The following is a 23,703-nucleotide window of genomic DNA, read 5'->3' on the forward strand; positions in this document are numbered from 1 at the left end:
TTTGAGACTCCTTCATGTAGTAAAAAGTGGGATACAAAAATAGTTTTTCTTCTCTTCTTCTGCAGAGGTTCTCCTAAACTTTGATTATGTTCTGTGGGTTTTCTATTTCCCTTGCTTTTTTGCTGTTTTTTTTCCACCTTTGGAAACAATGGAGGATGGGGCACTTTCTTTGGGGAGGTTGTAACTTGGATCCCATATATCCAAACCTCACCCAATTTGGAAGGCAGGTAGAGAATAGTCATCTGGGCTCTGGGGAATCTCTGCAAGTTTGGTGCCTCTCCCTTGCATAGGATTTATTCTATGTACTCCTAAACCTATGCCTCTCATTTCCCCAGAAAGCACTTTCCAAGGGCACCTTCTTTGGAGAACCATATTTGGAGAGCCTAAATCCAATCCTCACCAAACTAGGAGGTCAGGCATAGGAGAGCTATCCAGAGAATTCCTGTAAGGTGTCCCTAGCAAGCTGGGGCATTCTAGCAAGTCAGAAACCAGTCTGGGTCATTGAGTGTCATAGAATCATAGAATCATAGAGTTGGAAGGGGCCATACAGGCCATCTAGTCCAACCCCCTGCTCAACGCAGGATTAGCCCTAGCATCCTAAAGCATCCAAGAAAAGTGTGTATCCAACCTTTGCTTGAAGACTGCCAGTGAGGGGGAGCTCACCACCTCCTTAGGCAGCCTATTCCACTGCTGAACTACTCTGACTATGAAAATTTTTTTCCTGATATCTAGCCTATATCATTGCACTTGAAGTTTAAACCCATTACTGCGTGTCCTCTCCTCTGCAGCCAACAGAAACAGCATCCTGCCCTCCTCCAAGTGACAACCTTTCAAATAAAGAGGGCTATCATGTCCCCTCTCAATCTCCTTTTCTCCAGGCTGAACATTCCCAAGTCCCTCAACCTATCTTCATAGGGCTTGGTCCCTTGGCCCCAGATCATCTTCGTCACTCTCCTCTGTACCCTTTCAATTTTATCTACGTCCTTCTTGAAGTGAGGCCTCCAGAACTGCACACAGTACTCCAGGTGTGGTCTGACCAGTGCCGTATGCAATGGGACTATGAAATCTTGTGATTTTGATGTGATGCCCCTGTTGATACAGCCCAAAATGGCATTGGCCTTTTTTACTGCTGCATCACACTGCCTGCTCATGTTTAGTTTACAATCCACAAGTACCCCAAGGTCTCATTCACACACAGTGTTACCTAGAAGCGTATCCCCCATCCAGTAGGCATGCTTTTCATTTTTCTGACCCAGATGCAGAACTTTACACTTATCTTTATTAAATTGCATCTTGTTCTCATTTGCCCATTTTTCCATTGTGTTCAGATCTCGTTGAACTCTGTCTCTATCTTCCGGAGTATTTGCCAGTCCTCCCAATTTGGTGTCATCTGCAAACTTGATGAGTAGTCCCTCCACCCCCTCATCTAGATCATTAATAAATATGTTAAAAAGTACCGGGCCGAGCACCGAGCCCTGAGGTACCCCGCTACTCACCTCTCTCCAGTCTGATGAAACACCATTGACAACAACTCTTTGAGTGCGGTTCTCTAACCAATTCCCTATCCACTTAACTATCTGAAAATCCAGATTGCAGTCCTTCAATTTATCCATCAGAACATCATGGGCAACCTTATCAAAGGCTTTACTAAAATCCAAGTAAACGACATCAACCGAATTTCCACGATCCAGCAAACCTGTTACTTGGTCAAAAAAGGAAACCAGGTTGGTCTGACAGGACCTGTTGGAGACAAATCCATGCTGACTTCCTTGGATCACCAAATTGTCCTGCAGATGTTTGCAGATCGCTCCCTTTAATATCTGCTCCATTATCTTTCCCACAACAGAGGTCAGACTCACTGGTCTGTAGTTTCCCGGGTCATCCTTCCTCCCTTTTTTGAAGATCGGAATAATGTTTGCTCTCTTCCAGTCCTCCGGGACATCTCCAGTCCTTAAAGGGGTTCCGAAGATGATGGACAAGGGCTGTGCAAGTTCTCTGGAAAGTTCTTTGAGTACTGTCGGGTGCATTTCATCCAGACCAGGGGATTTGAACTCATCCAGTGCAGCTAAATGCCTCTCGACAGCCTATCTATCCATGTTAACCTGCCACCCAGACACTATCCTTTGGCTACGACCATCTCTAGATGTGCCTAAACACTTTGACCTGTGGGAAAAAACAGATGTAAAATAGGCACTAAGCCTTTCTGCTTTCTCTGCATCTTCCATTAGAGTTTGTCCATCCGCACCCAACAGTGGTCCTATTGCCTCCTTTACTTTACGTTTGCTCCTCACATAACTGAAAAATCTTTTCTTGTTACAATGGGCTTCCTTGGCCAATCTTAGCTCACTCTCAGCTTTGGCCTTTCTGATGATTGATCTACAGTGCCTAGTAACCTGTAGGCGCTCTTCTTTAGAGCTCTGTCCTTCCCTCCATATCCTGAACATTTTCCTTTTCTTTCTTAGTTCCTCTTGAAGTTCTCTGTTCATCCAAATAGGCTTCTTAGTGTCAAGTTGTTTGTGCTGGTTCATGGTTCAAAAACCAGATGTGCCACAAACCACCAACTGATACAAACGGTGTTTTCCTGGTCCATACCCATCCCAGTTCTCTTTCCTGCTCCTCTCCACTGGTTCTCTCTTTCACAGCCTGGAAAGAGAACCTACCCACCTCCTCACTTACCTCCTTCTGAGCCCCTTGTGAGGCCAGTGCAGAAGGCTGCACATGCTCAGTCAATTCCCCTGAAGTCTCCCAAGACCTAGCGGCCTCATGAAACCCCATGGAACTATTAGGCAGCATCTGCAAACCCTTTCCCCTGCCATTGCCGTGGTTAGACTGCACTGCCAGCAGCAGCTGTTGGCAGTGATGGAAGAGAATCATTAAAAGGCCCATATGGTGTTACCATTGTTCCAGCATTGCTGCTGTCCTGGCAGTTTTCCCTATCACAGGCATGTCCTGCAGCTCCTGAGTCAGGCTGGGGCAGCTCTGGCAATGGGAGTAGGCCCATTCCCAGATATTATGAATTGATAGTTTTGACAAGCATTGTTTTTAGATGATGTGAAAATTCTCCATATAGTGTTTTGATCTATGATGGCTTAATCACACATGCAATTTGTTTTTTTGTTGCACAGACTATAACCCTGGACCTCAGTTACTGATGGGGGTTATTCAGTTATTCAAACTTTATTACAGTTGTTCAGACCAAGTTACTGATGGGGGAATTTCAGTGGAACTATTTGTATTTGTAGCTCATTAAGTGCCAAAACCTCAGTGAATGTCATGTCATTAGGGTTATTAATTGCTCTGGAATATTCCCACACCAGCCCCAATGCTATTTATTAGGTGAACTGGAAAAATTATCATTTTAATTCTGTATCATAATTTACGAAAGTGAAGATGAATAGGTTTTTAAGAATTATTGCAACAGTTGCTTTGGTATCTTGAGGAGTCGTCATGTTCCATTTCTGTTTTCATTAAGAACAGGTATGGTGTGTGCCCTTTTGTCTACCATGTGGAGAAAATGGTATATTTTCCTGAATTGGTTTCACCAAATATCGTAGTATCAAAATATCAGGGAACCTCATTCACCCTTTTTTCTACAGTCTCTAAAGATTCGAAGAAAATTGGACATGGGGTTCTGATTCTACATTCTCTTGAATAAGCTGCCCTAGCCACCTGTAGAATGAGAAAAGGCACCACATGGCCACCATTTTCTAGAGCTGCTTTTTAAGACATAACTTAGTAAAAGTAGTCCTTCCAGAGTGTCTACCTAGTGAGGCAACCACCCACCCTGACAATTGCATTGCAGAGGAAAAGTAGTCCACTTATCCAAACCTAATAAATAAAAAATGTAATGTTACCTCAAATCTCTAATCAATTTGCAAAACAGTGAAACACAGGTAACCTACTAACTAATGTCAATCAAAAAAGCCAACAACAAAACATAGTGACAAACAAGAAACAAGTTCCCCAGAAGCATAAAAAAGGCAGAAATTTGTTCTGATGTTCTGAAGTATTAAACCACATAGAACCCAAAGCAACAAAAATAATACCTCTACTGAACTAGCTAGTAGTAATAATAAATGGATCGACCAGTTTTACAAGAAATAAAGCCCAGGCAGGATCTATCCAACGTGGGTCTAGAGTACTCTATGCAAGGCGTCTCTCACAAGATGCAAGGAGCAGCACAGCATGCACATAGTGCAAATTGGGCAACATAACGGATGGCTACAATTTAAAATGGTCCTCTCTTCCAAGAAAGGGTGATTGACAAGGCAATGCACACCTAATTGGTCATTGTCAAAAATGCTGTTTCCTGGGGGATGGAGAGAAACATTTAAAAAATGAATGGACAGGCTCCAGCAAATTCCTGGAAAATATTTAATGATGTTGCCAGATCCAGGAGTTGTCTGGGGAGTTTTGGATTGCCTTAGATATAAGCTACCCAATCGGAGACTCGGTAAATCAGATGAATTATAGACTCAGTAATAGTGCTATGCCACTGATCGCAGTGAAGCTTTATTAAAGCCAGTATAAATAACATGGGGAAAAATAGAATGAGCAATCCTAGGTGATAAGAAGCTATGTATTGTTATATTCTAGGGTACTTCTCCCCCTCCATTAGCACCTCAAAAAACCTTATGCAACATACAGACAGCACCAGCTAATAGATTTCCAAGGCTCTAACATTAAAAGCTGCTAGAGTAAATGTAGCTGGTACACCTACACAGAGATTCTAGAAATCCCAAGAAAGGCAGAAACTATGTCTCCTTTCATCAGTAAAGAAACACATTAACTAGGCCTTGTGGTATGGATATTCTCAGAAGACTCAGCAGCATCCATTTCTGTATCAATGACATGAGAGGACCTGCCAGTTCAGTTCAAACTTTATTACAGTCGTTCAGACCAAGTTGTATGAAGTTAATACATAAAAGACCAAAAGTCATTTGATATAATACAGCAGTGGTCCCCAACCTTTCTGAGGCTGGGGACCGGCAGGGCAACTGCCCCGCCCACGCATGGCGCATGCGCGGCTGGGCTGCACATGGCACATGCGCCATGCGCGGCCAAAATCACGCATGCGCGGCACTTTATGCGGCATAAAGCCGTATAGGGATTGGGCAACTAGCTAACATTGGGGGATGCAAGTCTGAATCTTGAAACACTTGGATCAAATCATTTATATAGAAGTTGAAAAGTGCAGGGGCTAAGACACAGCCTTGCTTAACTCCTTCGAAGGTATTAATTGGGTCAGTTAAATGTCCTTGTTTGCTACATCTTACTCTAACAGCTGTGTCCTGGTATAAAGACCTAATGAGAATCAGAAGCCTTCGATCATTAAAACAATGAGAGCACAACCCACTCTTTCTTAAAAAGGTAAAGGTAAAGGTATCCCCTGTGCAAGCACTGAGTCATATCTGACCCTTGGGGTGACACCCTCTAGCATTTTCTTAGCAGACTCAATGCAGGGTGGTTTGCCAGTGCCTTCCCCAGTCATTACCGTTTACCCCCCAGCAAGCTGGGTACTCATTTTACCGACCTCAGAAGGATGGAAGGCTGAGTCAACCTTGAGCTCATGTGCAGCCTCATGGGCAGAGGTTCAGGCTGCATGTCTGCTGCCTTATCACTCTGCGCCACAAGAGGCTCTTTCTTAGGAGTGTATATTTAAAAACTCTTTTGGTTGGCCTACTTTGTATATTAATTTTGAGTTCATTAATATTTTACATGTACAGGACTGTCACTGTTTTTGCGCTATGCTTATATTTGTTTCAAGTTTTAACACATTTCCACATGTAAACCTCCACTAGCTAACTGGGAAGGCATTATATGGTATTTTACTGTCACCCAGTTGCTTACAAATTGCTTGCAAAGAGGAGGAAACATTCTCATTTTTTCAGACATTACAATTCCTTGCAGAGCAAGCACAGAGGGCTGTAGTGATGAGTGACTTTCCCAGAAAACCTCTCCACTGCTGGTATGCTGATATGAACAGAAAACGGAGCCTATTTTTAAGCAGAAATCATTTAGAGTGCAAATCACGAATTCCACACAGTGGGGAACAGAAAGGGAAGGTGTATACAGAACAATCCTTTTTTGTTTTAGCAAGGTAAGTATCAACGCATGCACCGCCCAAAGCCATGTGTTCATCAGTACATGCATTGCAACTTTTAAAAAATGCCATCTGAGATCTCATACAATCATATTTGGGATTGCCTAGCAACCTCATAAATCTAGGCAGTAGAATAAGTGAGAAATGTCTGAATCTGATACTGAACAGTTAAACAGTGAAGGTGTTTAGATATTTTTTAGCAGCTGCTAGAATTTTTTGAGAGATAGAAATCAAGAAAAATGTCAGCAATAGTTGAATGGCAGAGTAAAGTTATGGACCTGGCAGTTACAGCTAAATTGACCAATTGTATAGAGAAAAAGGATGAGGAATCTTTTTGTCTGGACTGGGTATCTTGGACAAAATATATAGGTAGCCAACACAGAATACCAGAATTAATTGCTGGTTTCATAAAATAAAAGGGAATGCTAAAAAAGTATGTCATTCTTTTTCCTTTGTTGATGAATAGATTATCAAAACAGTATAGTACGATTTATTAATTGCTCAGTTTGTTATGTTTTCTTTTCCTTTGTTCTGAAAACAAGGTACCTCATTTCAGTATACTGACTAAGATTAATGGATAGAAGGACATTTTTACATGCACAAAGGTGTTCATCGCTTAATTTTCATATTGATTTTAAAAGGCTGCAACAATGAGTTAATTGTTTTTTGGCCATTGTCCTAGCCCGGTGGAATGAGCTCTCAGAAGAGATAGAGGCCCTACAAAGCCTGTAGAGCCTGTAAGACAGGCTTTTGGTTGAGGCCAGGCTGAGGAGGCATAACTGCCCCTTGTCCTCTGAAGCCACCTATAGTCTATCCAACTGGGTAACATCTCCAGATGGACATCTGGGTAACATCATCTTTTGTTGTATGTTGGGGGATTAATTGATGGAGGGGTTGGGAGGAGGATAATTTTATTGTTTTCATATATTATGTCCGTTGCTTTTAAATTTATATTTGAACTATGATGTTGGCAGCTGTGAGCTGGCTGTGCTGGGAATGGTGGCTTGTAAATACAATTAAATAAATAAATAAAATATGGCAAGTATAGTCCCAGGAAAATCTTATGATTTAGTCATTATCAACCTTATTGAGGACCCTCTACTTGCACTCCTCTTTCATAGTTTCTCTCCCCCCCTCTCTTTTTTTCCTTAGCCCACACAGTGTATTCTCCCCTCCCCCCCCACACACACGTGATAATTGAGCAAGTTACTATGCTACCTTCCTGCCCACAGCACTACCTGATTTACATGGGAGTTGGTGGAGTTTCCCACCCTTCCACTTGGAGCATATTAACTCAGGGGTAAGCTTTGACAGCTAGTAGAATGGCAGTGGCAAGAATGGCTTTGGTGGTATCAGAGAGGATGGACAGTGGCTTCTCCTTTCACACTATTCCCTGCATCAGGGCCCTAAGAGAACTTGAACAATTACAAAGGGCCTGCAAAAGGGAGCTCCTCCACCAGGCTTTTGTTTGAGGCCAACCTGAACCAATCACTTCACATGGGCCCCTGAGCCTCCCTCCTATGGAAACCACTGCTGTGGTTTCCTGTTTCATGTAAACTGCCTTGAGCCTTCCGGGAGGGTCAGTTGGTGAGAGCCAGTTTGAGAGCCAGTTTGGTGTAGTGGTTAGAAGTGCAGACTTCTAATCTGGCATGTCGGGTTCAATTCTGCAATCCCCCATGTGCAGCCAGCTGGGTGGCCTTGGGCTCACCACAGCACTGATAAAACTGTTGTGACCGAGCAGTGATATCAGGGCTCTCTCAGCCTCACCCACCTCACAGGGTGTCTGTTGTGGGGAGAGGAATGGGAAGGTGACTGTAAGCCGCTTTGAGCCTCCTTCGGGTAGAGAAAAGTAGCCAACTCTTCTTCTTCTTCTTCTATAAATAAATAAACATATTCAGGTTTTTTTTTTAATGAATGTAATATTACACATATTATTGATAGTTAGAAAGAAATAATTAAACAAAACATTTTTTTAAGCTGCTGCTACCTGAAAGCATCCATGCTATCAACATCAGCCTTCTCAGGCAGGCAGCAGCACAGGCAAATGTTAACTGGTTCTGACCTCGTGAGGGCCCTTGACATTCTTTCTTTGGGACACAGTAATTAAACCACCCCGTATTGAGTCTGCCATGAAAACGCTAGAGGGCGTCACCCCAAGGGTCAGACATGACTCGGTGCTTGCACAGGGGATACCTTTACCTTTACCTTTAATTGTCTGGGAGCATCATTGCTTGCAAGGATCCAGTTGGAAGGCAGAAATGAATTGTCTGGAAATCAGAAGAAACAAGGAAAAACTAGAAAACCTGATGATGATGTTAGAAGCATCCCAACATGGTAAATAACATGGATTTTTTTTTCAAGGGGGTGTTTTTAAAATTGTTTTTGGCAATGCTTTATATTATCTGGTTTGGGTTTGTCCTTCCAGTCATGGAAACAATCCGAGACAGCCATTTTCATGTATTTTTTCAATTCAGAAATGTTGGGATACACATTCCAAATGTACTGAGACAGCATTCAGTGTAGCATCTGGCTGGGTGCTGTTGTTGTCTCATGGTCATCATTTACTGGCTTGCTAGGGTTACATATTCCACAAGATCAGCATTTTAAAATGTAGGTATTACCCTGATGCTTGCCTATCACAGAATATGAATGTGTATTTGAGCATTGAAATAGGCTATTTACCTGAATCTGTACAGTTTTCCATAGCAGGAAGGATAATGCAACATGCTATCCTCCTTGCTGATGCAGAGTTTATATGTTCTTTTCCAGGAAACTCTGTGTACTGGGGTTCTCTCCTATTCCTCCTCAACCTCTCTTGATGAATTCTTATGTTCAACTACTGTTTGAAATCCCTGTTTAGAAGTTCAGAAGAACTGGGATGCAAACCCTCAGGTATTCTGTTGAACATGAAAATGGACCAATCTTGAAGTGTCCTTCATTGTTTTCAATGGTTGCATTAATGTTTTGTTGTTATGTGTTAAATATTTTAGATAGCCCTGGCTCCTGGCTGGCGGAATGAGCTCCCTGGGGAGATCAAGACTCTGATGGAACTCACCAGGTTCTGCAAGGCCTGCAACACACAGCTTTCCTGCCATGATTATGTTTGAGACCAGTTAGGAAGTAACATCACTAAAGTTTCAGACCTCCTTCCCTTCCCTCCCTCCCTTCTCCTCTCCCCCTCCTCAGCCAACACCATTAAACTCAGTAACTACTGTTGTGCTTATTAAAGTTTCATTGTTTCTTGTTTTAAAGTGCATTGGTCTGTTTTTACTGTTAATCATTTTTATTACTCTGTTACTCTGTTATTTACTCTGTTACTCTGTTATTGTTCACCGCCCTGAGACGGTAAATCTGAGAGAGGCAATTGACCAATAAATGAATACAATTTCAAAAAATGTTTATGTAAACAGGGATTTCCAATGGAAAAAATCTATCTGGATGGTATAAAATGCGAAATGTTTATTCTTTCCTGCAAGAGAGAAGATCTGTGAACTATGCTTATATGTATGAGGTAAAGAACTTGATGGATCTAAGTAATTTAAGGTTGCTGCTAGTGAAAGTAAAATCTTCTATTGTACTAGAACAATAAGTCAAGGGAAGCCGAGTGGAGCGGCGTGGAAAAAAGAGATTGATTAGGCTGTATGTCATTGTCTTTATTTGGGTCTGAGCAAACATGGTGTTGGGCAAACAGGGACCACACAACTTACCAAGGCTAGTATTCTTGCATCTCACCTTGTGTTCTAAATCATGATAAAGGGTCCATAGAAAGAGAAGCTCCAATTGCTTATCCACCATTTGCATTAAACAATCATGTTGATTAATTGCCATGCATACAAGCTTGAGCAACTTTAGTTTGTTTTGTTCATGGAATGCCCAGTTTGTTTGAAGAGAAGTAGATCCCACCTGCTTGGCATCAAATGAACAATTTTCTCATTTTACCTTTAACTACTCAATACCGAATTTTCGGTTGTATATAGATGTTTAAAGCCAAGTTTATCATTGACCTCCTGCCTCTTTTAATGCTTCCTGTTTTTACATCCTTCTTCCTCCTATAATTTCCAAATGTTGCCATTGTCTCCCAATGAATCCATAGCACCATCCTCAAAAGGTTTTAATTTCCATTTGCATGGTTACCAGGATCCAGTGGGCCAAATCCTATTTCTCTGATCCTCTCCATACTGACATTCCTTGATTTCACGAAACCATATGTTTCTGTTATTATTAATTATTTATGGCTTTGGCTGCATCTTCCCTCCAGCAGTGAGGCTGGCCACAGCAGCATTTTAAGTGAGAAGGGGCTTTTCTGTGGCCTCCCTGTCAGCCAACAGAAGGGGAAGCTCCCCCCCTCAAAAGGAAAGCACAAGTACCCCCACAGACTCATCTGCATTATTCTTGGAAATGCCTCCCTCCCCTCAATCAGGGGCTGTTAGAAAATTCCTTCACAGCAGGCCTGAAGTGAGGGGTGGTTAGCTGTTAACTCACTGGGCGACAGAATCTGATTAACTGAAAGAACTGTGAAAGAACTGTGAGGAGATGGTCAGGGGTAGGACACACATGCTGATTGGGTGGCCGATGGACGGTTGGCCAATCAGGCTGAAGGAGGACACCCAGGAGCCATACAGGCAACCTGATTGGCCAGTAAACAATAAAGCCCAGCTCCTTCTAGGACCCCTTACTCTCTTTATTATAATGATAATGGCAACAATGAAAAAACTGGTCCAAGTTGTAAATGTGGTGATTAAAAAGCAAACAAAAAGGTTTTACTGTGCTATCAAAACTTTGGAAGCAGGATTTGGAATTTTCAGAACCACAGTATTCAAACCAAATTCTGGCTTTGATCAATATCACTGGCTAATCAATGTTTGTATCTTATAACCCTGATATATAGTCATCAGACTGATGTTATGATTTTAAGGTTATATTTACAAATTGGTCCAGGCATATTTACAGGGGGGAATCCCAGAAAGTAATGGTCAGCAGCAAAACCTGCTGAACTCAACAGTCCTGCTGTTGAGTTCCTGGCATTCGTGATTCTAGTTTTGGTTGTATGCTTGAATCTCATTTTAAGGTTCAGTGTAGTATAAAAGTAGGTTTCTGCTTATTCTAACTACTGAAGCTTTAGATTACTTTTAGATAGATCACAAGGTACCATCATTCTGGTTTCTCATAAATAAATATAAGAATTAAGCTGAAGGATATATCCTTTAGGAGTGTTCACACAGTTCAGGAAAGGAGCCCAGATAGTTGGGCTCATTTTTGTTTATTAAAGAAAATACCATCTTTTTGCCCACTTGCACTGATAAACTAGTAGATGCTTAAAGGGTAAAGGTAAAGGTAAAGGTATCCCCTGTGCAAGCACCGAGTCATGTCTGACCCTTGGAGTGACACCCTCTAGCATTTTCATGGCAGACTCAATACGGGGTGGTTTGTCAGTGCCTTCCCCAAGTAGATGCTTAGAAATATTAAAATCAGATATCATTCTTGACCATGCAATTATGTAAGCATGGCTGCCTCCCAAGAACTATTGGCAAGTTGTAATAATGTTCCGAGCCCTTGGTTGCCCCTAATTTATTATTATTAAATATTCAATTAATTTCATTAACTCTCACTGAGACTCACTGAGTACTTACTGTTCTTCTGGATTATTGGAAACTTATATAATTTGTTTTTTCCCCAATATTGTGTTGTTGTGAAATAGTTGTAGAATAGTGTGTGTGTATCATTTTGTTTAGTTCGGTGAAGACTCTTGACACTAAACTACATTGACCTGTATTTTAAAATCTACCTTGGAAAAAAATTAAGACTAAACAAACTGCTTTTTTTACATTGTTGCTATTAGACAATGCAAAATTACAGTGACCAAATCTCACTAGTATTAAAGTACAATAAAACAACACGCCTTCAAGCAAATATGACAGTTAGAGCGGTTTCTCAATGGAACACGCTTCCTTGGGAGGTGATGGGTTCTCCATCTTTGGAGATTTTTAAACAGAGGCAGTTCTCATTCACAAATACTGGAGGGGGGCAACCTTAGCCTGCCCACAACCCCCCAATCTCAAACAACTCTTCAACTACAATAATACAACATCTAATTTGAACATGGACACTGGAACCAGAGTTTACAAAAAAAAAAAAACCCAGCTGCAAATTTTGCTGCCACATACACCAAAACAACACAATCACTAGACCTAACAACACCAACTACATCTCAGGCTTATCCATTTTCTAATGCTGTATAGGCCGTTAAATGTTAACAATGACATTGCCTTTCCATTATCTACATGAGGCAAAGAGATCAAAGCCAAAGGTTACATGGACACAAATCTGACACTAAGAATCACAAAACTGAGAAGCCTGTTGGAGAACATTTCAACCTCCAAGGGCACTTAATGGAAGACTTCAAAGTAGTTGTTTCATTGCAAATGAATTTCAAAAACAGACTGGAATGGGAGATCACTTAATTACAAGATATTACAATAATCAGGACAAAACCCTCCTGAGTGTAACAGGATCATTGACTTCTTATCTCACTACACATGTTAAGTCACTCAGTTCTCACTTATATCCAGAAATTGGCTTTGTTGATGTTCTTTTTTGGGGGGAGGCACTGGTCTCAAACTGAGTTCTCACATCTGTTGTTCATTTCTTTATCATCTGTATGTTGATTTCTTACTTGTTTACTTATGCATATTTATTCTAATTAACCTCTCTTGGCAACTAACCCCCCCCCCCATGTAACATTTGAGGAAATCTGTTTCACTGTAACTGAAGGACAGGGACATGCTAATTCTCTCAGTTCCTGCTGAGGTGAACTATGTTAGCCTTGGGGCTGCCACTGGACTCAACCTTGAGAGGAGGAAAACTTAGAATTAAATGTGAACGTCAGGTTGATCCTAGTTCTTGTGGAAGGAATCTTAGAAATCTGTCATGTTATGAAAAGTTTGTTGGAGTGGAGATTAGTATTGCTATGGGGACATGGATTTCCTTTTTCTAACATTTCTTTCTAAAGATATAGCCATTGATTCTTGTTAATCTCTTTGTTCCCCCCTCTTTTAAAAGGAAGGTTTGTCTTTGGGTTCTCTTTTGCTTCTTTTTCTGTAGATAAAGCAATATACCCTTTTGGATATTCAGCTCCTGCATTTGGCAGGAAGATAGGAGGGTTTGGAAAGATATTACCTGCTTCTGATCTTCTGCAGAATAAAATTATGAATTTTTGTGGAATCTCACTGGAACCTCCTCTCTTTATATTTCTCTTTGATCCAAACCGAATTGATTAGAAACTGACGCCAAGTTCATAAAGGAGTTCAGGGAAATATTGGTTAAAGAGGAATTAAGTGAATTTCTCCTAACAATGCTACCAAATCCAGTGCAGAAGGGAAGGTAGCATTGCAGTAGAGAAAGTTGTGAATTGTACTTGTGAGAAGGCTTTTAAAGTTTCTGTTTCAATACTTCTTCTAAAGTTTTGTCTTCTATATATAATACCAGTCTTCATATCATTTCATGGACATCATTAACTCAGAAACCATAATTCCTCCACAATGGGATGCAAACTTCTCCTGATCAGCTCCTCTATTGATAAACAGCTGGGCCTCAAATGATATCATTCTCAGGAATATTTTACCACCAACAAGCCTTCACAGCTTTCTGTGCATTGAAAAGGCTCCATAGGTATTTAGACCTGTAATAATGGAATATTCTTTGACCCTTTGTTGCAACTGGACATACAGGTAGTAGAGATGAGAAGAGCTTGGTGGCATGAATCTGTGGCATGAATTTTCCATCAGGATATTCCCAACATAATTATATTCCAACTGATTTTTTTTACCATACAATATCATTTTTGCCATTTTCTTTTTTCTGCACTAGCATTTTGAATTCAAGTCATACTCCTTTTTTTTGCAAAAAGATAGGTCTGATAATAAGTGAGAACATTTATTTGTAATTTGATCATGTCCACATGTGGCCCTGCTATTGCTTACAAATTGAATTAAACAGGAGACACATTTGACCTCTTGCTAATTATTATTATTTTACTTAGCTTTTTAAAGGAAAGAGGCAGATGTCATTTAAGGGGAGAACTCCACAGAATGGTTAAAGAATAACAGTAACATTGGGTCATCCATTAAATATGACAGCATTAGCATATTTCTTCAGCAGTAAACACTCAATTCAGCAGTAAACACTCAAAACATGGCAGCATTGGTCAGAGGCTAGCCATTAGTTCCCCTCAATGAATGTGAATAGTTTTCCTTAAGAAGGTAGAATTGTTATTATGACAACTTTAATTCTTTTAAATATTTATTCAAGAGAAATAAAGTTGAATAAAATTTATCAACTTAATTATTAAGATACATTTTATCAATTTTTTAAATAATTGTATTTTTAGGCCGCCTCTCCCAGCCTGCTGGCTCATGGCGGCTAACAACAAATAAAAACAATACAATAAAATGAATAAAACCCCCACTGTCCCAGTTCCAACTATTATACCAACCCCCTTTCTTCTCCCCTATCCCCAACCTGCCTAGATTCCAGGGATAATGTTATTAGAGAGGAGCACTTTTGGAGGAGGGGCACAATCTCCTGTCAGCCGACCTCAACCATAAGCCTGGTGGAAGACCTCCATCTTGCAGTTCTGACAGAGCCCTTAGCTCTTCCAAGAGTACATTCCACCAGGCAGGGTCAAGGCCAGGCAAACTTCCCATGGGCCTGGGATCACCAACCTGTTTAAACCCACAGAACAAATGACCATTTTATGAGCATCAGGTTTAATGATATTTCATGTTAGCTATTATCCTTCAAACAACAAACTTATTCTTTAGGCACCCCTACCACTTTGTAAATTGATTGTGTGACATAACAAAGCATATATATATGGCTACCTTAACATCTCTTTTGTTGTGAATCAGGTGAAAACCCAAGTAGAGTTGATACAGATGTAAAAGAAAAGAGGACAACATAAAACTGTTAAAAGCAGGCTTGAACTTTTGGTTCTTATGAACATTTATTTAATTTTATTTAACAAATAAGGATTGCACTCAGTATAGAAGTGTGTTATTTAGAATCAAATTATGTATTCTTTAAGCCATTCTCAACAGGTCAAGAGTACAATTGCAGCAGAGGCAGCCAAACTGGGGGCAAAGGGGAACCGCACAGTGGAAAGGGGTGTCACTCCAAATGTCCTTAAAGAGGCAAAAGGGGAGAGGAGAGACACAATGACACTGATCTATGTGGGGGAGGAAGCAGCTTGCGTTGGCTCTGGAAGCACGGGGCTCATAGCACATGTTACATGTGCTATAGAGATAAACAGGCCCTGCCCCTTCCAGTACTACAAACATGCATCCCTATTCACAACTATTTAATTATTTCATTACAGACACATCTTTGTTTCAGAGAACTAAATATTGTTGTGGGATCTCAAGTGGTCTGCCACCTAATTACTCCCTAGATCAAAATCTGGTAAACTTTACTAGGATTGAAGCTTTGTGTATCTTCAAATCATGCTCTTGAACTAGGGAACAAGATGATTAAGATATATAACATATTTACAAGCTATACCTAATATGCAACATAAAGAAAACAATATGTTTTAAGCTCCACTCTTGTACTACCTCCAACTCTAATTACAATCACATGTGAGGAGGGGAATGGCTTTGTATCCTAGATTTGTATGAAGAGATTCAGTCTGAAGTTCAGTTCCTTAGGCCTAAGAACTTCTGTAAGAAGCAAACTACACAATACATTTCTTTACTCATTTACACTAATTTGTCCATGTTCCCTGCCAACAAACAACATCTGCAGGACACTGCTTCTTAAAACACCAGAAAAGAAAAAGGAAAGCCGCAAAGGTCTCAGAACAGTGTTGTTGGGAGACAAAGGATTCCTGCTTCTCCCCAAACCATTTTTCACGTGAAAACCTCAGTGGAGAGGGAGAGTTACTTTACCAGTTTTGCTGCTGCGCACATGTGGAGCAGCAAAACCAGTAAAATAACTCATCCTGTGCTCTTTTTGTAAAAAGAAGCAGTTCCCCACAACTACTGTGTAGCTGCATGGAGCACTGGCAAACAAGTGTAAACAAGTGAAGGAACACATGTCATTTGCCATGGGTAAAAAGTTCAAGGACTCTACACACCTATGTCTGAACTGATATTAATGTTCAGAACTTGGATAAAAATAGATGAACTTTGAGGGACTGCTGAAAGCAATAATGCAAGTTTATTGGTTAGGAGACAAATCTCTGAGAAAAGCAGGGAGGTTATTTTTAGTGTGCTCAAAGAAAAATTGTAACTACTGAGCTGATTCTGAATTGAGCAGAATTAGAATACTGCCATTACTATACTACAGAAAAAATGTTTCCCCAAAATGGCTGTTGATTGCTACCATCTTCTGAATATTCAACACCGAGGAAGTCCAAGCAAATTCAATAGTTTTGAAATAGGCTCTTATCATGTAACAATGTCTTCAACAGATATGAAATAGCACTGTCAAATTTCCTACCAAATGAAGTTCTCCAGTCTGCAATGAACTAACACCCAAAAGAAATGTATCCTAAAGAAAGGCCTAAAATTTTGGACTTCTTTATGGTATAGCATATAACTTTTCCCATTAAAATGTTATTTCCCATTAAAGTGTTATTCTTTTTGTGATGTCTGTCTTTCCTGCTGTACTTTTTTCAAGGCAGACAAAGGATCCTTCCCACTGCTAAAGGAAACATTGTGCCTGTTACACTGAAACTGCCTGAATGAACTGAATGTTGACATCATGTGACTGTCAACAATACAAATTGAAGTCCAAAATGTACAGGTATGCCTCTGAATGCTGATAGTCATCCAAACTGTTTGCATTCATTGTTGCTTGTTGAACAAGTGGAACAATCTAAATGAGGCTGGGGCTTACCTTAGCCCCAGAGCCTCTGTTGATGCGGTGGCGGGGCGGGGGTGGAGGAGGAAGTTTGGCGTCCCCGACGGACCGGGAGGGCGGGGAAAGGAGGAGGTGGCGTGCGCGGGCTTGAGGCGCCGGCATGCTCGCCGCGCCAATTTAAGGCACGGTGGGCATTTGCACGCCCTCTTTCCTCCTCCCAGCGGCAAGGCAGCGAGCAGTCGGAACCCACCCACCCACCCAGTTATTGTTGTATTTTCAATTTCTGTTTAAAGTTTCATTCATCATATTGTCGCAGCTTTTAGGGTGCAGAAATGGCATGGTGAAGGAGCCTTTTCGAGTAGTTCGATGAGGGCATCGGACTTGATATGAGGGGCCTCAGGCTTGAGGCGGCTTGGAGCGAGTTAGGCCAACCCAAAAGGGGAGGCTGGATGTCCGCTGAGCCAGATGGCCTGTGTGTCAGAGGAGGTCTGCACCTCTCTCTGGCATATATGGTTGGAACACCTCCCATGGGAGGGGCTCTGCATTCCGGGGGTGACCTGCCTCACAGTGAATGTGAGCAGGGGGCATCCAGGAACGCTGGCCCAAAAGGTTGCGGTCATACCGCTGGGTTAGGCTCCTTCAACCGTGCCCATTTTGTTACCAACCTGGCATGTGTTAATAAATAAAAGCTGTGGCCATGTTTGCAAGCCATCTGGATTGTCAGTGTCCTCCTTCCGTCCCCCAACAGACATGCCTGGAAGTCAAAACGTTTATTTGAAATGTTTGCATGTGAATGTACTAGACATGTGCACAAGAAAAAAAATAGATTCAGATTTTGGGAATATGTTACAAATTCAGGAATATTTGGATCCCCATATACTATTTTGAAATCTAATTCAGGGTTTTGTTTGGAAGAATTCAGGATGGAAATGCATCCATTCTTCCCTAGGGATGTACTCATTCCAGGGGGTTGGAATGCTGCTTTTTAACCAATTGACATCAAAATTGCAGAGAATCTACTCTTGTTTTTCCAGTAAAGTCCCCCATATCTCAAGAAAATTGGATCAAGTAGTTCTTTCAATCAGATCTACAAGCACTTGAACAAGATGCTACCAACCATTCTCCTTGTCTGTCTTGTTTCCTGTGGGGAAAATGGCATGTTTTCCCCAGGACAAAGAACCCAATCCACAAGAACAACCACAGGGAAAAGGCCTCCAAATGCAAACAGAACCAAGTTAAAATCGTGGAATCATAGGACTAATTGGCAATACCAGCACAATCATTACAAACCCAACAGAAACAATGTCAAACTAGAGAAGCCAAGTCAAGCCAATCCCGAGCTGATTCTGCACTTACTTTGTTTATTCCGTTGTGGATCCTGCTGAATTCAGATCAATTTGAACTCGGGTCTTCCTCTATCCCCCCCCCCCCTATTGAAACAGAAAAGTGTTCGGCACATGATTAGGGAAGCTCAGAAGTGGGGGAGCCAAGTGCAGCAGGAGCCTCTTTCTTTTCTTGAAGGAGGGGAGGGGAGAATTGGAGACAGCAGAAGAGGGGGGATAAATCCAAGAGGAAAATCTCTACCAAGAGAAGTTAGGGCTTCTGCAGCTTCTGCTGAGAGAAGTTAAGGCTTCCCCTTCAAGGGAAGCCTTGCAACCTGGGAACCAGGAACTGACTCCCTGGCCAGTCAGGGTTTTTCTACAGCATTAGAGGCACAGCAGCAAGTTATTTTGGGGAAAGCAGACAGCTGCACACTTACTCATGCTGATTTTTCAAATATTGAGGGCTATATCCACTCCAGGATGTTGTGAGGGAAAAGTAGGGACACTCTGAATCAATCACGCTTGTTGCAGATGAAAAATTTAAATCACCCAAAATCAAAATGGAAATTGCATTCAGTGTAAATGGCAGGAATTGAATCAACCTGGTATTGTAACTGTTAGATTTGTCCTCTAAGTATGCAATTCCCTATTTGCTGTGTTCATAAATTGAAGGAACTCTGTGGTCTCCATTTCAGTTTTGGAGAAGCAGCAGCTATCTTTTTTCCCACATGCTCATTATTATTTCCTGTGAGTGTCAGCATAATAAGGGCATCAGTAATTACTTTCAGACCTGGCATTGTACATTTTCTTGCCAACAGCACATTCTCCAGGGATGCTTCCACCTTCACTCATATGTTGCTTAGATTTTCTCTTGTATGCAGAAACAGCAGCCACATTGTGATTTGTTTTTCATAGGCAACTTGAAAGAATGTCCCTGTCGTTTATGTCCCACTACAGTAATCTTGGGTGAGATGTGAGGAAAAGTCTCCACATCTACAAGCTGCTATGTCTGCTTGCTTTTTCCTGCCCTCTCTCTACTATTGTTTCTCTTTCAGTTTTGTGTTTTTAACATCTCCTGAAGTCTCACTGCTTGATCTTTTATGTACTCTCCTCACCTCTTGGAAATTGCATGCAGTTCCAGTGTCTGTGTGACGAATATAATTTAGTCAACTTTTTAAAAGTGTTCTTGTTATCATGAAGACTAGGAAGTTATTCTAAAATAATGAAATTTGTTATTTGTCAGGATTATAATGAAAATTTTACTTCCTCAGTATGACAATGTGATTTGCATATACTACTTGGAATGAACACCAGACACATAAAATGTGACTCTAACCAGCACTAATGCACATTGATATATTCAAAAGTAAGTGTTTTGTAGTAAGTGCACCCAAGTACAGTCTACACAGGATCACCGTTTTAATATTTTTTAATATTTAATCGAGAAAAATACTATCGAGTGTTCTTCATTACAATTTCTTTACAAAAAGATAGCAGCCCAATGGGATGTGGTGGTGTGACTCACTAAACAAACATTAACTTCAAAATTATTTCTTATCATTGACTCAGAAGGTGAATGTTCACACAGTATTTATAGAATATCCCCGAGACTTATTTGCTTAATTCTGTTATCAAGGGGGTTCAACTCCCATTAATTTGGCAGGGCTACATTTTTATTGGCATGTAATGTCTTTCAATCAGCTTCTTGTGGCGCAGGGTAGTAAGGCAGCAGTCTGAAAACTTTGCCCATGAGGCTGGGAGTTCAATCCCAGCAGCCGGCTCAAGGTTGACTCAGCCTTCCATCCTTCCGAGGTCGGTAAAATGAGTACCCAGCTTGCTGGGGGGTAAAAGGTAATGACTGGGGAAGGCACTGGCAAACTACCCCGTATTGAGTCTGCCATGAAAACGCTAGAGGGCATCACCCCAAGGGTCAGACATGACCCAGTGTTTGCACAGGGGATACCTTTACCTTTTCCTTTAATGTCTTGTCTGCCACGGACTGACAACTAAATTCCTAAAACTGTTTCCTATTACTGATGTATTTCACTATGACCATTACTTCATGTAGGGGAGAAATGGAGCACCAATATCAGGAAACCCTTGAGAACTAGGGAGAGGAACTGAAACATCAGTTCATAAGTGTTGTACTGAATGTGTTTGACTTATTTGTTCAGATTCAGATTTGCATTTATTGCATTAGCTCACAGCCATAGCAAACAACATTAAGAACAGAGCGATATAATATCAATCACAATATCCATTAAAATTCATAAAATATCCATTAAAATCTAAAAACATAATATACAATTGACAAACATGAATCTTTGCAACAAAGGGTGAGGTTTAACAATCAACAACTGATCCTGTAATAGCACAGAAAGTCTCAAAGCAAACAAGATACTATTCATCAACCACACTGACATCAGAAGTTTCGACTGGATCTTTTGACACAATTACTTCACGTTGTTTCATTGCTAAAAATAAGTATCTTGCCACAGTTTCAATTGCCACAGGGATTCGGTTAGACATTTAAAAGACTACGTTCTGATCCCCTGAATGGTGTTCACTAAGCATAGGCTAATATATTTAAAATGGATTCCTATATAAAACTGGCAGAGTAATTTGTTAAATCTTGATGGAGTTGTAAACTATTCTGAGACCTGTCTCTGTCTGAATGATGGGAGTGAAAATGCCCTAAAGAAATGAATGAGTTACACCACATAAACTGTTGACCAGGGTGCCATAGTCTCCTGCTGGCACTCACCATCACCCTGCTGATACTCAATAGAATGGTGGCTGCCAAATGTCTCTCCATAGGCTTGCCATAATATCATGAAAGCTGCTGGAAGCTTAATTTGATACTGTTGTTTTATCAGAGTAGTTTTAATAAACCAGTCTTGTTTTTATGCCCTTCTCTCAGCATTCTCTTGAATCCACAAAGTATTTTACAGCATGCCCCTCTGCTTCATAGATACAGAGAACGCCCATTTGAATAATCTTTATGCCTCTTGTGCATATCATACTGTTTTCAAAAAATGATGTGCAGAAAATCCATCATGTAGGAACAAGAAATGCAAATGTGAGAAATCTGACTGCATGTGGCTGAAAATCTGATCATATCTGATGAAACAGGCAGCTGCATGTCCTAGCTTGTAGTTCCATTCAGCCTATGGCTGTTTGCTTCTTTTATTGTTTATTTCCCAAGAGCAGGCTAAATTGTGGCAATAACTTCATCCCAGGAACAAGCTAGCCAGAACTTGTTCACACAACACTGCACACAAAGATATTTTTTAAAATATATATTTATTTTTAAAGAATAAATAAGAATAAATAAATAAATATTTTTAAAGAAGAATAAGGGTTGGTTTTATATCTCGCTTTTCCCTACCTTCCCAAAGAAGTCTCAAAGTGGCTTACATTTGCCTTCCGTTTCCTCTCCCCACAACAGACACTCTGCAAGGTAGGTGAGGCTGAGAAAGCCCTGATATTACTGCTCAGTCAGAACAGCTTTATCAGTGCTGTGGCGAGCCCAAGGTCACCTAGCTGGTTGCATGTGGGCGAGCGCAGAATCAAACCCGGCTCACCAGATTAGAAATTGGCATTCCTAACCACAACATCAAGCTGGCTCTTTAAGGTTTGATAGTTTTCATCTAACTCACATAAAAAGCCATTTAACGTACAGTCAATTCTTGAGAGTTAGGAGAAATTGCACTAATATTGAAGATTACCCAAGGGAGGTAAAGAACTTAAAACACAGCTATCAGGCATGCCCCCCCCTCAGAGAGAGAGAGAGAGAGAGAGAGAGAGAGAGAGAGAGAGAGAGAGAGAGAGAGTGTTAAGGGCATAAGTAAGATAGTGAATTAAGTAATAGACATATAGTGTTAGGTAGCACCTGTGGTTGAGAGCCTAAGCACATGCTTGGTTTCAGAAAGTTCCAGGTTCAATATCCAGCACAGGGTGTTGGCTTGGATAGCTAAGACTAGTTGGATCTCCTGATCACTAGGAAACTACAGTATGCTTCTGGGCCTCGAGGTCCCAGGTTTTTGCGTCATCTCATTTATATTCTCTGTTTAATTTGATGTAGGATACTTCCCAAACGGGGAACTTGTCAAGCAAGAGCAGCCATCACCACACTACCACAGCCACAGGGATGCTAACAACCATTCCAGAACACTGCAAGGCCTTACTCAAGTAGTCGAATGCCTCACTGAGTGGATGGATCAGCTGAATAGCAATTGATGACACAACCCCCTCCCCCAAAAAAATTGAGCTCCAAAGGCCATGTCCAGCAAGGTGAGATGGACTGCATGGACAGCTGGTGGCTGCGTTGTTTTAAAGGTATGAAATTTGGGGTCACCACCTCCCAAGATGTTCTATGGCAGGATCTGAGCTGGGATGTGGGGAGGAGGAAGGGGGAAGGGCCATTGGGAGTACCATGGTGTTTGGGATGTTGAAGATTTGTCTGAGGAAGAGACAGCAAGTGGACCTGACCTCAACCCTCAGCAGCACAGAAATTGCAGGAGGAAGGAGTTTCTGAGGGGCCAGACCTAGATCCTCAGCCAGGAACCGACATATTGGCCCCTCATCCCCCCCAGCCCTGAGCTGGCAATAGAGAGCCAGTTGCTGTTTCATTCCCACCCCATCACCAGAGCCTCAGGAATGCTGTAAAAGGAAGATGAGGAGAGACCTTTAAGACAGAAGGTGCCATGATTGCCTGGCAGTATCAGCCAGCAGCAACAGTGAGGATGACTGCTTGCAAAAGTAGGATTGAGGCAGCCGTCACGATGCAATGCAGGCTGCTGAACAGCATGAAGTTTAAAAGCAACAGAAAAGGGAGTGAATCCACTTTTTCATTTTGAAAATATTGTTCTCAAGTGTCTGTAATTCATCCCGTTGTTTTGTGTGGTAGTCTTGTTTGTTTAATGCCTGTTCCATGTGTTCCAGATGCTTTGGGGCCTGATAAGGGTTAATAAAGGTATGAGATTTCACCTTTTCATTTCTATAATATTGTTCTCAAGCATCTGTAAAACATTCCACTGTTTTTTTTGCAGCACTCTTGTTTGTTTAATGCCCGTTCCGGCCTGTTCCATAGGCTTTGTGGCCTGGTAAGGGTTAATAAAGGTGCAGAATGTCTACCTGTTTATTTCTAAAATATTGTTCTCGAGTGTCTGTACTGCATTTCACTGTTCTTTTGTGGTATTCTTGTTTGTTTAATGCCCTTTCTGGCCTGTTCCTGGCCATTCCGTATGTTACCCTGTCCCGAATTCACCTCGTTTTCATTTTTGTGAAATTTTGCTGTGGCTGTCAGACTAAACAGTTACTTGATTTCAGTGGAATTTTATCAGCCCACATCAAAATAAGTGCTCTCCTACAGTAAAAAATAATGAACCCAAAGATTACCTCCCACCTGCAACTATCAAA

At 41.2% G+C, this 23,703-nt stretch overlaps 1 long non-coding RNA gene across 2 annotated transcripts in view; it reads left to right on the forward strand.

Annotated features, from left to right (window-relative positions):
- LOC143842636 (uncharacterized) overlaps positions 1-23,404 on the forward strand; it is a 66,824-nt gene extending 43,420 nt beyond the window's left edge. Inside the window, exons 4-5 of one of the 2 annotated variants that reach the window (XR_013233243.1) lie at positions 8,873-8,995; positions 9,094-9,853. This is a non-coding gene — a long non-coding RNA (uncharacterized LOC143842636). Of the gene's footprint in view, positions 1-8,872; positions 8,996-9,093; positions 9,854-22,366 lie in introns of those variants that run through there. The other variant, XR_013233244.1, reaches the window with a different exon arrangement.
- Positions 23,405-23,703: the final 299 nt, after the last annotated feature.

This window comes from Paroedura picta, chromosome 8 (assembly GCF_049243985.1).
Source record: "Paroedura picta isolate Pp20150507F chromosome 8, Ppicta_v3.0, whole genome shotgun sequence".
Lineage (NCBI taxonomy): Eukaryota > Metazoa > Chordata > Lepidosauria > Squamata > Gekkonidae > Paroedura > Paroedura picta.